Source organism: Suricata suricatta, chromosome 2, assembly GCF_006229205.1.
Source record: "Suricata suricatta isolate VVHF042 chromosome 2, meerkat_22Aug2017_6uvM2_HiC, whole genome shotgun sequence".
Taxonomy (NCBI): Eukaryota; Metazoa; Chordata; class Mammalia; order Carnivora; family Herpestidae; genus Suricata; species Suricata suricatta.
In genome coordinates this window covers 183,599,245-183,611,714 of record NC_043701.1, presented here as the reverse complement: position 1 = coordinate 183,611,714, position 12,470 = coordinate 183,599,245, and the positions used below count along the sequence as shown (strand labels likewise).

Below are 12,470 nucleotides of genomic sequence, written 5' to 3'. Positions count from 1 at the left end.
CTCTCTCTCTCTAAAATAAAACATATGTGTATATATTTATTTATGTATTGAGTAGGAAGTATTTTTAGGTATTATGGTTGGTGCTGCGCAGGAATTCAAAGATGAAATGTACAAAGAGACAAATTTGTAAATTAGCCAGAGGATCAACAATTAGGCCATTTAAAGGGTCGTGCTGGGTAAAACATGGCTGGTGTGATGTTATGAACACAGGGAAACGCAGACGTTTCATGCATAAGTGACCCACGAGAAAGTCAAAGCTCAGAGAAAAGCAGAAGCCCGCGCTGGCTGGTTTTGGCTTCGCCAGGACTACGGATGACCTAGGACATGGGCCGCCGGCACGTGGTTGTGCATGAGACCAGCAGCCAAAGCGTGCGTTCAAGGCGAGCCATCGGTTACCTTGGACGGACAGTGACGGGCGCTCACTGGAATAACGTGATAATGAAACACTTGATTGATGAGAAAGTGTGATCGCTGAGAATGCATAGCACCGTATCCGGTATTCGCAGACTTCCTGCACTAAGACGACACAGTGTTGGTGGGAAGGATCTGGGAGCAGAGGGCGGGCAGGGAAAGCGAGACAAGAGCAAAGGGAACGCAAGGCAGAAACGCAGACTGGCGTTGGCAACCTCTTGGTGGCCGAGAGCGAGGGTTTTGTGGGTGCCTTACGAAAAGTGTCTAGGAGTCAGCCTCTGAGGGACAAAGGAGGGAACACTTCTCCATCAGTGTCTTTCTCCCACTTGTCGGGGTGGCCTTGCGGGTGGAAACTTCCCTATTCTCTCAGATGAGCTTTTCTTAAATGTTTTTATTTTTTATTTTTGAGAGAAAGAGAGAGAGAGAGAGAGACAGTGTGAGCAGGGGAGGGGCAGAGAGAGAGAGCGAGACACAGAATCTGAAGCAGCTCCAGGCTCTGGGCTGTCAGCGCAGAGCCCAGTGTGGGGCTGGCACTCACGGACTGCGAGATCATGACCTCAGCTGAAGTCGAAGCTTGACTGAGCCGCCCAGGTGCCTCAGAAAAATCTTTTTGCATGACCTTCCACACTCAAACTCTTAGCCATCTTTCTGGGCTGCATTCCTTGCTACGCAATCTTTTCACGGTCTCTCTGGACCTTAACCTGCCTGTTCCCCTTGGTTCAAAACCCTCCGTCTGCTTTCACACACTGATCACAGTGTTGCCTGATTATTTTTTAATGTTTTATTATTTTTGAGAGAGAGAGAGACACACAGCGTGAGCAGCGGAAGGTCAGAGACAGAGGGAGACACAGAATCTGAAGACAGACTCCGGGCTCTAAGCCATCAGCACAGAGCTCGATGCAGGGCTCGAACCCACGAACCGTGAGATCATGACCTGAGCCGAAGCCAGACGCTCAACCGACAGAGCCCCGCAGGCGCCCCTCAGATGAGCTTGACTGAACACCAAGCAGGTCCTCCCCGGCAGCCTGGGGCGGGAGGCTAGATGGGAGACGCCATCACCAAAGACGGCCAGAGCCTGTGCACAGCTGAGTGAGGTGGCTGGAGGAAGCCGGGTCTGGGAGAACCTGAAGAGGTCCGCAGAGAGGAGGCAGACGTGGCGGCTTGAGAGCATGGCCTGGATGGGGACCAGAAGCCAGTGCCCAAGGCTTTGCCCCCACACCATTCAGCCAGTCTCTGCTGACAACAAAGAATAAATGGCCATAAAATCAGAGGATTTATCAGTTTGAATGCTGCACATGCCAACAGACATCTTAATGCTGATTAATTTTATGCTGGCTCTATTCTCTTGAGTGATGTGTGTGTATAAGAAATGAACAGGGTAAGTTCAAATATTAGGAAACAGCCAGTGCAGAAGATATGACACTATATCTGAAGACGCCGGCGTTCTCGATGCGGAGAAGACACCTGCTCTGTAAAATCTGGAAAGCCACAGACTATGCTGAGAGGGCTCTTGCTTCAGCAAAACCTCAGCAGTGCAAGGTCGAGGCAGAAGAATGTAACAAATGTAGCTACTGAGACATCTGCACAAGCAAGCCGTGGGCCCGCCTCTGGACTGGGCGGTGGCGCTCAGACCAGGGTGAGAGGGTGAGCCCCTCGCTTGGAGCACAGACTCGAACAGTTTCTAGAAACGAAGCGATCCAGACTCATAATACTTTAATGCAATATTTACACAATCAAAATGAATGTAAAAAGCCCCAAACAAGTCAAATATCAACATGTTTTGGGGGACACTGGGCCAGTTTGTCTGCTGTTTCCTTGGGTTTCCGGCTTCAGTGTGGCTTGATGCACTGTGGTTGATTAGTTTGCATTCATTTTGATTTTCAAAACTGACTAAAGTAAGAGGCATCAATTATGGAGCTTTTTTGCTACCCTCTCAAGTTGGTGCCCAAGGTGGGGGTTTCACTCTCCTGGCTATAGTTTTAGCCCGGCTGGAAATATTACAAGGAATCTTCTAGACCAGTGATGAATGCTTTGCCAGTGAGGTTGGTGATATCACAGGGTGATCTCAGATTTACCTCGAGGATTCACGTTATTTGTTAGTTCACTTTCAACACACCCTGCATAGGAGTAGAAACCTTTGCTACTCAAAATGCAGGAATGCTTTTATCCTCTCCAACTTATGAAAGTTTTGATTCTACCCATGACGTCAACAAGGCGCAGACAAGTCCAGGTCGCACTGCTGTCCACCCACCTGTTCAGCCACCTTCCCTCCATCAGATGAGGTGGCACCAGCTGCCCCAGGACCTGGAATGTGCTCTTGGACGCCCCCTCGGATTGGAAGACAGCCTTCCTGAGCTTGGGGCCACAGGCCGGGAGGGAGGTACAGGGTCGGGCAGTCAGTGGTTAAATTCTCTTAATAGGGCGTGCTGTGGGTGACATCAGGGATGGACCGGTGTGTGGGCATGATTGAAAAATGAGGGTTCCCCGCATGAGAAATGGGTGATTTGCAAAGGGCAGCCCGGCTCGCGCTCGGGGTGTCTCCCCGTGAGGAATGGGGCCATCTTTTAGCTTCCTGCCTGGAAGGGTGTGTGTGCGCTCCGGCCAGCGGCCGGCTCACCCTGGCCATGAATTTGCTGCTTCTTAATGTAAAACCTGCCTTTCCTGGTCATTGTGCCGTGTTTTTTACGGCCTGTCTTTGGGGGGCTTTTCATCAACAGATTTAGTCTCACATATATTTCTTCCTCTCAGTTGTTCTTGGTTATATTTTAAAATTACCCAGGACTGCTAATGATGGTGAGCTGGCGCGGGACTGAATGGGGTCTTTGGCTGCCAGGCGGCTGGACTCTGAAGGCGTCTCGACGGCAGGTTAAAACCAGCCTCCCAGACGGCCCCGGTCCTGGGCGCGGCCTCTGCAGGGGAGAGGAAGGAGGCCAGCTGGCCAGAAGGGTGGGCGGCCTGGACCTGTGCCCTGACGCTGGGTGTCTGTCCTGAGTCTTGGGTCCTGCGACCCCGTCCTTAGTGTCAGAGCTGAGTTTGGACAGTTAGAATTACTGAGGGCAGGAGGCCAAGGTCCTTCTGTCCATGTGCCCACTTGCCCTTGGCCGTGTGCCTTCCAACGTCAACGAGACAGCCCCGTTGGAATCCCCAGCTCGGCGTCCCTCCAGGGTGCTGGGCCCAGGCGAGGCCCGGAGCATCACCTTTCGAGGGCCACTCGGGTGCCCCGTGCAGGGGGTGTTACTGTCACAACCGCTCCCTGGTCCCTGAGGGAGCACAGCCGGTGTCATGATTCCTGCCTAACTTGAGCCCGGACGACCCAGCACGGCAATAGCGTAGCGGCAGATCTGTGTGATTCAATTAAATTATTGTTTGCGTTTTCATGCAAATGAAGATGAGTTCTTTTGGCATGTGAATTGTGCGTTTAATAAAAGCTGCCACTTTTTGGACTGTGAGCAGAAGGTGTTAACTCGGGTGGGGGAGGTGGTCCTGGAGCTGTGCGTCTCCAAGTGCTTCAGCCGACGGGCGCCCAGTGATTCCCACTGACTCGGTAATTCATGGGCAAGGGATTCTCACACCTCCCCTTCACATGCGTCTTGTATTCCACTGAGCAGCCTTATCTCCACCTATCAATTACGGTGGTATTAATTTATTTCCCGGTGTCTCTGTCCCTGTGCTTGGTGAGGGCACACTCACTTAAAATACATATATTTTCCCCCTTGCTGGAGGCTTTGGGGAAAGCAGGCCAACATCCGGCGTTTGGGATTTGCAGGCTGCATCTCACCAAGTTTGGATGTGTTAATGAACAAAAATAAAGAGAGCAGGGAGGCTGGAAAATTAGCGGCCAGCGGAGAGCATGCAAACAGGAAGCTGTCTGATTATGTGCACGGGTGCAAAATTAGGAAAAGAATTTGAAATTGTCTTGTGCGCTGAGGCTCTATTGTTTTCAAAGAATAATTCCATCTATTTTAACATTTTCAAGTGCAATTCCATTGGTAACGGCTCTTCCTTTGATTGTGAGTGATGTTAATGGAAAGGTGTGGCTTAGCGTCTGTTTTGGTACTTAGACTTACGTCTTTTGTTTAAAAACTCCGAGTGCCGGCTTTCCTGCCCAGCCTCCCTCCGTGCTTCTGTTTTGGTGATTTGATGACAGACTTACAGTGTTTCCTTGTGTGTATGGTAACAGATGTTTATGTGAATAACAGACTTTTTTATGAAGGCATACACTTTATAGCCAAATACTAATTAAAAATAATTGCATGTAAGCATTTTTGTTTATTCCCTGTTGTGCATCTTTAATCATTTGAAATCACCTGCAGTTGAAAATTGAGGCAAAGATTTGATACTGCAATTATAAGAGGCCATCTGACTATATATTAGGTAGAAATAGCAACATATTTGAGAAAAAAAAATATTAGAGCAGAGTGCCAGGTCATTCTGAAGTCTCTTGTATCCTGGGTCAAAATACTAATACATTACTTTGTTAAACTAATAGGATTTTAAGGCATCATTCAGCTACCAAAACAACTGCTTCATGAATAATATTCTATACCTGACACATTCTGTGCGCTAACAAGCTCATTACAAGTAGGTTTTAATTAGAGGCGTAACAGATGGTTCCCAATAAATACGGGCAGGGGTGACTCCCTGGCCTTATTTTTTTTTTTTTCCTTTTTAAAGACAAAAATTGCAGGTAATTGAGAGACTCAGAATTTTAGTTTGGGTTTAATAGTATGTGTTCAATTAAAACAAAGCATAAAGCACCAGGGATGTGACTCAGATAGTTGAACACCGAAATAAGAAACCGGGGTTAAAAATGACTTTCCTGTTTGGAAGCCAGCTTCCCCAGGCCGCGGCGGGGCCGGCCCGCACAGCCCCCGGTGACTCACCGCGGCTTGCTCGTCCGGGCTTTGTTTTTAAGCATTGCCTGTCAGTGGTTGTGAAGAATTAATAAGGCATTCCAGAGTGTTCGGCAAGCACTCTCACCTCTGTGACATTTAACAAAAACATTTAAGCAGAAAAGAAAAGGAATGTTTCAAAAAGCGACATGTGCCTCTCTGCATAAAGCATTTTAGTACTATTTGGGGAGACGAAAGGGAAGAGGGACAGATACACTAAGTTCCACTGTAAGAATTTTCATTTTCAGTGAGCCAGGCTTCAGATTTGTGCGGCCGTGGGGCAAAGAATTCGGTGAATCTGGTGTATGAAGAAAGCTTAGGTTCTCAGGTGGAATTTACTCACCATCATTATTTTTTAATCATTTGCCTTCGGTGTAGAGAAAATTCTTATTTAAATTAAATAAGTAAACTCCAACACACAAAAACAATCAAGAGAAGTTTAAAAATAAATGTATAAGAATTTAAAGAAAGCATCATTTTGTCCATTTTTCTTTTAAATGTGTGTTTTTTTTTTTAACATGGGGGTGGGGCGTGGAGAGACCATCTCAAATCCCTAATGAATGTCGGTAGCGCCTCTGGAACCTCCACCTCTGTCTGAAAATACTGTTTTCAGATGATGGTGTGGACTGCTCGGGAAAGCGGGTCTTCGCATCAGGTGGAGGGCTCTTTAAGGAAGAGAGGGAGACTGCGGTTTGCAGGAAGGCTCCTCCGAAATTCCAGAATTAGAAATGGAGATCATTGGCCGTGCTTTTCTATTCCAAGGACATTTTCCTGCTGGCTCCCTCCCCACCGTATCTCTGCCTGTTCTTCACGCGGCACTTCTTCCCGCACACACAGTGGGGTTGTGTTTCACGGTGTGCCATTGCCTGAAAATAAGGCCACTTCAGGTATAAAATATGCCACCCCTATCCCCTGGGGCAAACCGCTGACATGCGGCAGCTCCTTTGACGGGGAGCCACCAGGCCGACAGACGTGAAGAGATAGGCACCCATCTGCACCATCCAGCTCACAGCCAGAAATAGCATTAGTTAGAGGGTGAGGCTTTTAATTTCATTAAGAATTTTTTTGACAGCATGACACCCCAGAGTCTTGTTCCAGTTGTTCCTATCACTTAAGTAGGGGAGGGGACTCGGAGGTGGGAATAAATCCCTAGGCTGGACTCGTAAATTTCACTCTCAAAGGTAAGAAGCACCACTTGATATTCATCAACTCACGACGCTCTCGGTGAAAATGCACGCACTTCGTGGGACCGCGTGGCACGTGGGGCGGCCCGGAAGCGCCCCCTTCGGAATCCGGGCGCTGGCTGTCGTGCCGCGTGGAGCGGGGTTTCTGCGTGACAGTGGAGTGTCATGTTGACTAAGACGTACAGAAAGACAGGGAGGTGTCCTTCCGTGTGACTTCAGAATGAAAATAACCAAGGCTTCCATTCAACAGATGGGGTGAGGAAGTGCCCGTCAGAGGCAGGGTGAGAGCGATATTAGATCTGGCAGAGCCGCCCGTTCTGCTGAGTGTCCTCCACGCCCACACCCAGCTTGTATTTCAGCTGCCAAGGCCCTCACTTCCGGATCATGCCCCGCCCCCGTCTGCTTAGGGCTGTCGACAAAGGCTACCATGGCAGAGCGTGACCGCTAGCGACCAGTCCTTTACCAGAAGAGAGACTGCCCTGCCTCTGGTGACCAAGGGCCAGCAAAAGAGTGAAAGTTATTTCTTACCCTCCAGACCCCGGAATCACAGTGCCCCCAGGGCTCGAGACTGTCATCCTTCTTGCTGAACTAGTGCATGAGGACTGTAGTGAAGATTAACGGGTGCCGTGGCCTTCATTGTCGTCAGCACCGAGACGAAACCTGGCCACATACCTGACAAGGCGGAGGGCCTGATGACTAGAGAGCCTTGGAATGGACTTTGGGAGGCTCAGGCCCCCCACCGTGTTGTCTGGTTTGCCTCGGAAGAGCATTTATTTCTGTCTGGCATGACTCTGTCTCCTCCCCCCCCCCCGGTCTACAGGGGGCTATTAGTACCAGGTGCTCCCATTGCTTACAGGAAGCATCCGCGTGGAGGGCACATTAGTTAGAGAATGCATGAGGAGTGCCCTCATCGGCTTGTGTGCGGCCCAGCCAGCCCCACCTCCCATGCTGCTGGGATGGACTCTGTCTTCGTCCCTTTGGGAGGCTGGCACCGCAGACAGTGGGGCGGGGGGATGGCACGGTGGGGGCTTAAACAGTCAAGTTCATTTGTTACAGTTCTGGAGATGGCAAGTCCAAGGACCAGGGGCTGCCAGATCCAGTGTCCTGGCTTGCAGATGGCTGTCTTCTTGCTGCGTCCTCTCCTGGTGGACAGCAGAGAGCAAGCACTCTCTCCCTTCTCTTCCTATAAGGCCACTGGACCCATTTACAAGGGCTCCACCCCGAGGACACATCACCTCCCAAAGGCCCCGCCTCCTAACACCATCACGTTGGGCTTTGACGTGGGCCTTGGGGGTGTGGGGGGGACACATTGATTCCACAAGAGGTCTGAAAGTTTTTCAAGAGAGTCCAGATAGTGACTCTACCCACAGTGGGTCATTTCTTGGGAGCATCTGCCTTCCGACTCAAAGTCCTCTCTCCCAAACGTGGCCCCTTTTTTGGGGCAGGTATGTGCCCCCCCATGTGTAGAAGAGATGCCACTGAGCTAGAGTAACAAGTGAGAAAGTTAAGTCTAGAGTAGAGGTCTCAGGCAGATTTTCTAAACAGCCTTGTACAAACCTATTAATACTTTTTATCTCAACTTGGTTTTCATAAGCTTCCCTTTATTTTCCCATATACTGTAGAGCCAGGAGCTCCAACCAGTCAACCTGCTTAGGAGCCAATTGAAAAGGAAGAGCCGGGCATCTGTGTGGCTCAGTCGGCTGAACATCTAACTCCTGATTTCAGATCAGGTCATGATCTCATGGTGTGTGGGACAGAGCCCCACGTTGGGCTCTGCGCTGATGGCATGGAGCCTGTTTGGGCTTCTCTCTCCCCTGCTCTCTGCCCCCCCGACCCTGTGCTCTCTGTCTCTCAAAAATGAGTAAATAAACATAAAAAAAAGATAAAAAGCCAACAAATCCCTGAGTTTAATAAGGACACGAGGCTGTATCTGAGGAGGACCTTACAAAAGGAAGACTGTGAATGGTTCACTTTATCAGGAAGTCAGCTCGGGGCTCTTGCTCTTGGCAGGCACTGTGGTAAGAGGTGAGGGGATGAGGAGGGCAGAGTCAGCGCCTCCACAGGAACAGCCCGCCCTCCCCAATCACACAGTGGTGCGTCTCTGTGCACACTGACATTATACAGACCTGGTCTTGTGTGTAGTAGACTGTGCTTTGGGCCACAGGTATGGAACACACGTGCACCGCCAATAACTCTACATAATATCCCCATCCAGAAACAAATAGGGAGTCAAAGTTTTGCCGTATCCATATCCACATCCACTCATTCATTCATTCATTCACTCCTTCGTTCGTTCCCTCCTTCATGCCAGAAAGGACCGCCTCCTCCTGAACCTGGCCTGGGGTGAGGGGATCTCTCTGGAGGCGCCTGAGCTCCCTCCCGTCTCTCAAGTGGAGGAAAGCCCCCGTTCATCTCTACTCAACTCATCCAAGAGAGCCGCTGCCTCACTTCAATTAAGTTTGAATTAATTCTTGCTGGTTTCCTTTACAAAAAACATCCAGGTTTTAATTGTTTCACCTAATTACTGGACTGCGACCCAGATTTAAGACCTGACACAGGTGATAGGAAGCGATGGGTTTCCTTTGGTTATATTAATTTATTTTCTCAAGAGCTTTTGGGAGCAGACGATTCCTCCTTTTTGTTACTACTTATTTATAAGTCTGACCTTCCAGACTCTCAGGCTGAATGAAATTTCCCTAAATAAACATGAAATCTCCGAATGTCTATGTCTTCACATTTAGGACCAAATCTGGCTGTAATTGTCCTCAGAGCAGGACTACAACGGTGTTTGATCAAATGAGGAAAAAAAAAAAACACACTTCAACCTACAACTTGCGTGTCTACTCAGATTGTGCAGGAGGCTCAAAGAACAGAGACCTGCAAATTCTATGGATGCTAATTATAGTATTCATTTCTAGCTACATATTTGCATGCAAATATCAGCCTGTATAAATTTGGCATTCAAAGCACCCAAGGCTCCAGTGTGGCAGATGGGTATTGGATCACAATAAAACTTAACAGTACCTGGGGGCTTTGGGGCCAAACAGAGGCTCGGAGCAACAGGAGAGCGTCCGTCTTTTCTCCTCTGAGATGACAGTGTGGGCTTTATACATTGTTCTGGCCAGAAAGTATTTAAGAGGTGGTTTGGAAAAACTTCTGGCTGATCGCCAATTTCCCTTAATGTTCTGTAGACAGTCTGTAGATCTCGGAAAGTAGGACAGCTTTAAATCAATTTATTTAGTTTTACTTTGAGTTGAGGAGAGTCGGCACGAGCAGAGCCCACCCCAGCGGCTTCCCCGGGACGCTGGCGGGAGGCAGGTGCGGAGCAGGGCTGCGTAAACCCTGGGATCAATTTCCCATCTTTTTTTTTCTTCATGAAGAGTATTGCAAGCTCGGGCCTTATCCTTTCTTACTCTGCAAAAGAAAAACACTCATCCTGGGGGTGGGGGGAGGCGGAACTGGTGCTTTTCAGAGATTGCGAGGTTTTGGAGAGACCACGAGCTATGTGAATATTCTAGCTGGGACCTAATCTGTAAGCAGACATGACAGCTTTTTTTTTTTTCCCCCAGAAGAATGTAGATTTCAGGACATAGCACCAGACAGCTCTTTTCTTATTCAGCTGCTTTGAGTGGGCAGACAAGTGCATGGGTGCGATTAAAATCAAATGACAGGATATCTAAAAGAAAAATAGGAGCAAGGAAGAAAGTTGACCAAAGGAGAGCGCTCCTCCCAGCCCTGGGAGGAGGCATCCAGAGTCGAGGGAAGTTGACAGGGTCTCTTACACAAGAGTGTGCTACAAGGAGAGGCACCTCTTCTGCAGCTGTGATTTATACACACACATTTTTGGAAAGATTTCAAGATCTCCCCCCATATAAATGGGCTTAAAGAGTTCTCTGAACCATGAATGCAGTCTGGCTGGGCTTCTGAATTGTTATCTTTTAAGGTAGAAAAATGAATTTGGGAAAATGATACCCATCAGATTTATAGATGTCCAAGGAAATATATTACTCAGCAGCTTTTGATTCTGTATTATTTCCTTGAAAAAACTTCCTTGCCTTGAACTTGGTAAAGCAAACATCTCTGGTTTTCCCAAAGTCTTAGGTAAATGAATAAAACTGGGCAAAATATCAAGTATCAAGTGTATATATTTTAATTTTTCATGGTTTCCCAAGATCTCAGGAATGATGGGCTCACCCCCCACACGGCCCATGGTGCCCCGCGCGGCGCTGGCTGACACTGCCTCTACGCCATCGCCGTCACACTGGCCCCTCCTCCTGCACAGCTCGGGCGGTGCTCCCTCTCGCTCCAGCGCTCCCGTGCACCGGACCTCTGCCTGCACCCCCGCCCCCACCCTGAACCTCGCATCACCTCCTGCCAGCCCAGCCTAACCAACACCAATTCACACCTCAGGTTCCAGAAAACATGAATGGGTGAGGTGAGGTCCCACACGTACTCTGCCCAGTGCACGGGTACCTCCCTTTTGCTGTGCTCACCACACTTGTAACTGCTGGGCCCCATCTGTCCAGCTTCCTAGACCTTATGCTCCAGGAGGCAGGGGCTGAGCTCTGGTGCCTAGTTTAGGAGCCGGTGCCTGGTAGATAGTCAGCAAACCACATGGAAGGAAGGCAGGAGACACTCCAAAGAGCCAGGGAAGCCCAGTTCTTAAGTAGTTTAAATTTGTTTCCTATCTGCACCTCCCCTCCCCCACCCTCCGTCTGCCTCCCAGCCCTGATGTCCTGGTACCAGCAGCTCATTTTACTGTGATGCATACCGTGCACCCAGGGCTCGAGCAAGCATCGCGTGTGCTGGGATGCTCGTTGTGAGGTGGGTACCATCACTTCCCCCATTTTCCCGATGAGAAACCAAGGCCTGAGAGATTAAGTGAGCCGTGTTCAAGGTCGCCCAGCCAGCAAGGGGGAGGGCTGCATGTCCTGCCTCTCAGAAAGAAGGATCGCCACTTGCAAAACGTTGAAATAACTGTGCCAGAGACCAGCAGGGGAGCTGCGGACATTGTCATCGACCCTGCTTTCACATTCAATTCATAATGATCTCGGTTTCCCAGCTCGTGGTCTGCTAGAAGCATCAGGCTGGAAGGAATCCGAGAGGACTCTGAGAAGGTGACACCATGACAACAGAAGTGACGGCTGACAGGCTGACACGGGGGATGGAGACGAAGCTCAGAGGCAATCTCAAGACTGTGTACTAGGTAGTCCCAGAATAGATGAGCCCTGCATCAGTAAGAAACATTCGAATTTTTCTAGAGCCTTTCTTTTAGAGGCGAAGAAAGTGGTGATTTAAAATAATGATCTTTCTTTAAAGGCGTAAACTACAGCCACGCGGCAGATGAACTTCCCCGCAGCCAGCAAAGTCCATGGCGCCGCTCTTGGCTGCCAAGTGCGCCAGAAGGAGATCTCCACCTCGGGGTGCCTCATGCAAGACTCTGCACCATGCAGTGAAGCGTCACCTGCTGTCCCCGTGCTCGGGGACTGAGAACTTTTTATGTTTGTCCTTCCCCACGTTTCCTTCTTTCATTTCCCACGCCGCTCCCTTGCCTGGCTGTGATGGAAGGTCTGCGTATCGCCTCCGCCTCCATCTCGCCAGCGAATTTGTTTTTGGCCTCTTTAATTAAAAAATTAATTCATGTCTTATTCGTGGCCAGGTTATCAGGAGGAGCACAGAACATGGAGTATGATACGAGATTGCCAAAGGAATAAGTCCTGGAGAAGAGTTTTCAAGCCGCGGATTCGTTTTAAAGATGGAGGAAAAGTTGTTTTGTTTTTAAAGATGTGCTCTGTTTAAAATGAGATTTAGATATTGACAACACTTTACTCAGTTTTTACTTTCCGCACTCATTTCACAAACTAGAAAGTTTTCAATCATTATAAAGTAATTTAAATTAGATGGTAAAGAGTTACCGCTTTTCCTTCTTGATGAGTCAGCACCGGGAGCTGAATTACCTTGTGTGTAAGGTGCTGTCTCTGGG

The 12,470-nt window shown here is 49.1% G+C and overlaps 1 long non-coding RNA gene across 1 annotated transcript; it reads left to right on the top strand.

Moving 5' to 3' along the window:
• The first annotated feature begins 10,838 nt into the window (after window positions 1-10,838).
• LOC115274032 lies at window positions 10,839-12,102 on the top strand. Its single transcript, XR_003901052.1, has 4 exons — window positions 10,839-10,922; window positions 11,214-11,311; window positions 11,550-11,723; window positions 11,807-12,102. It is a non-coding gene; the product is annotated as an uncharacterized LOC115274032 (long non-coding RNA).
• The last annotated feature ends 368 nt before the right edge of the window (window positions 12,103-12,470 follow it).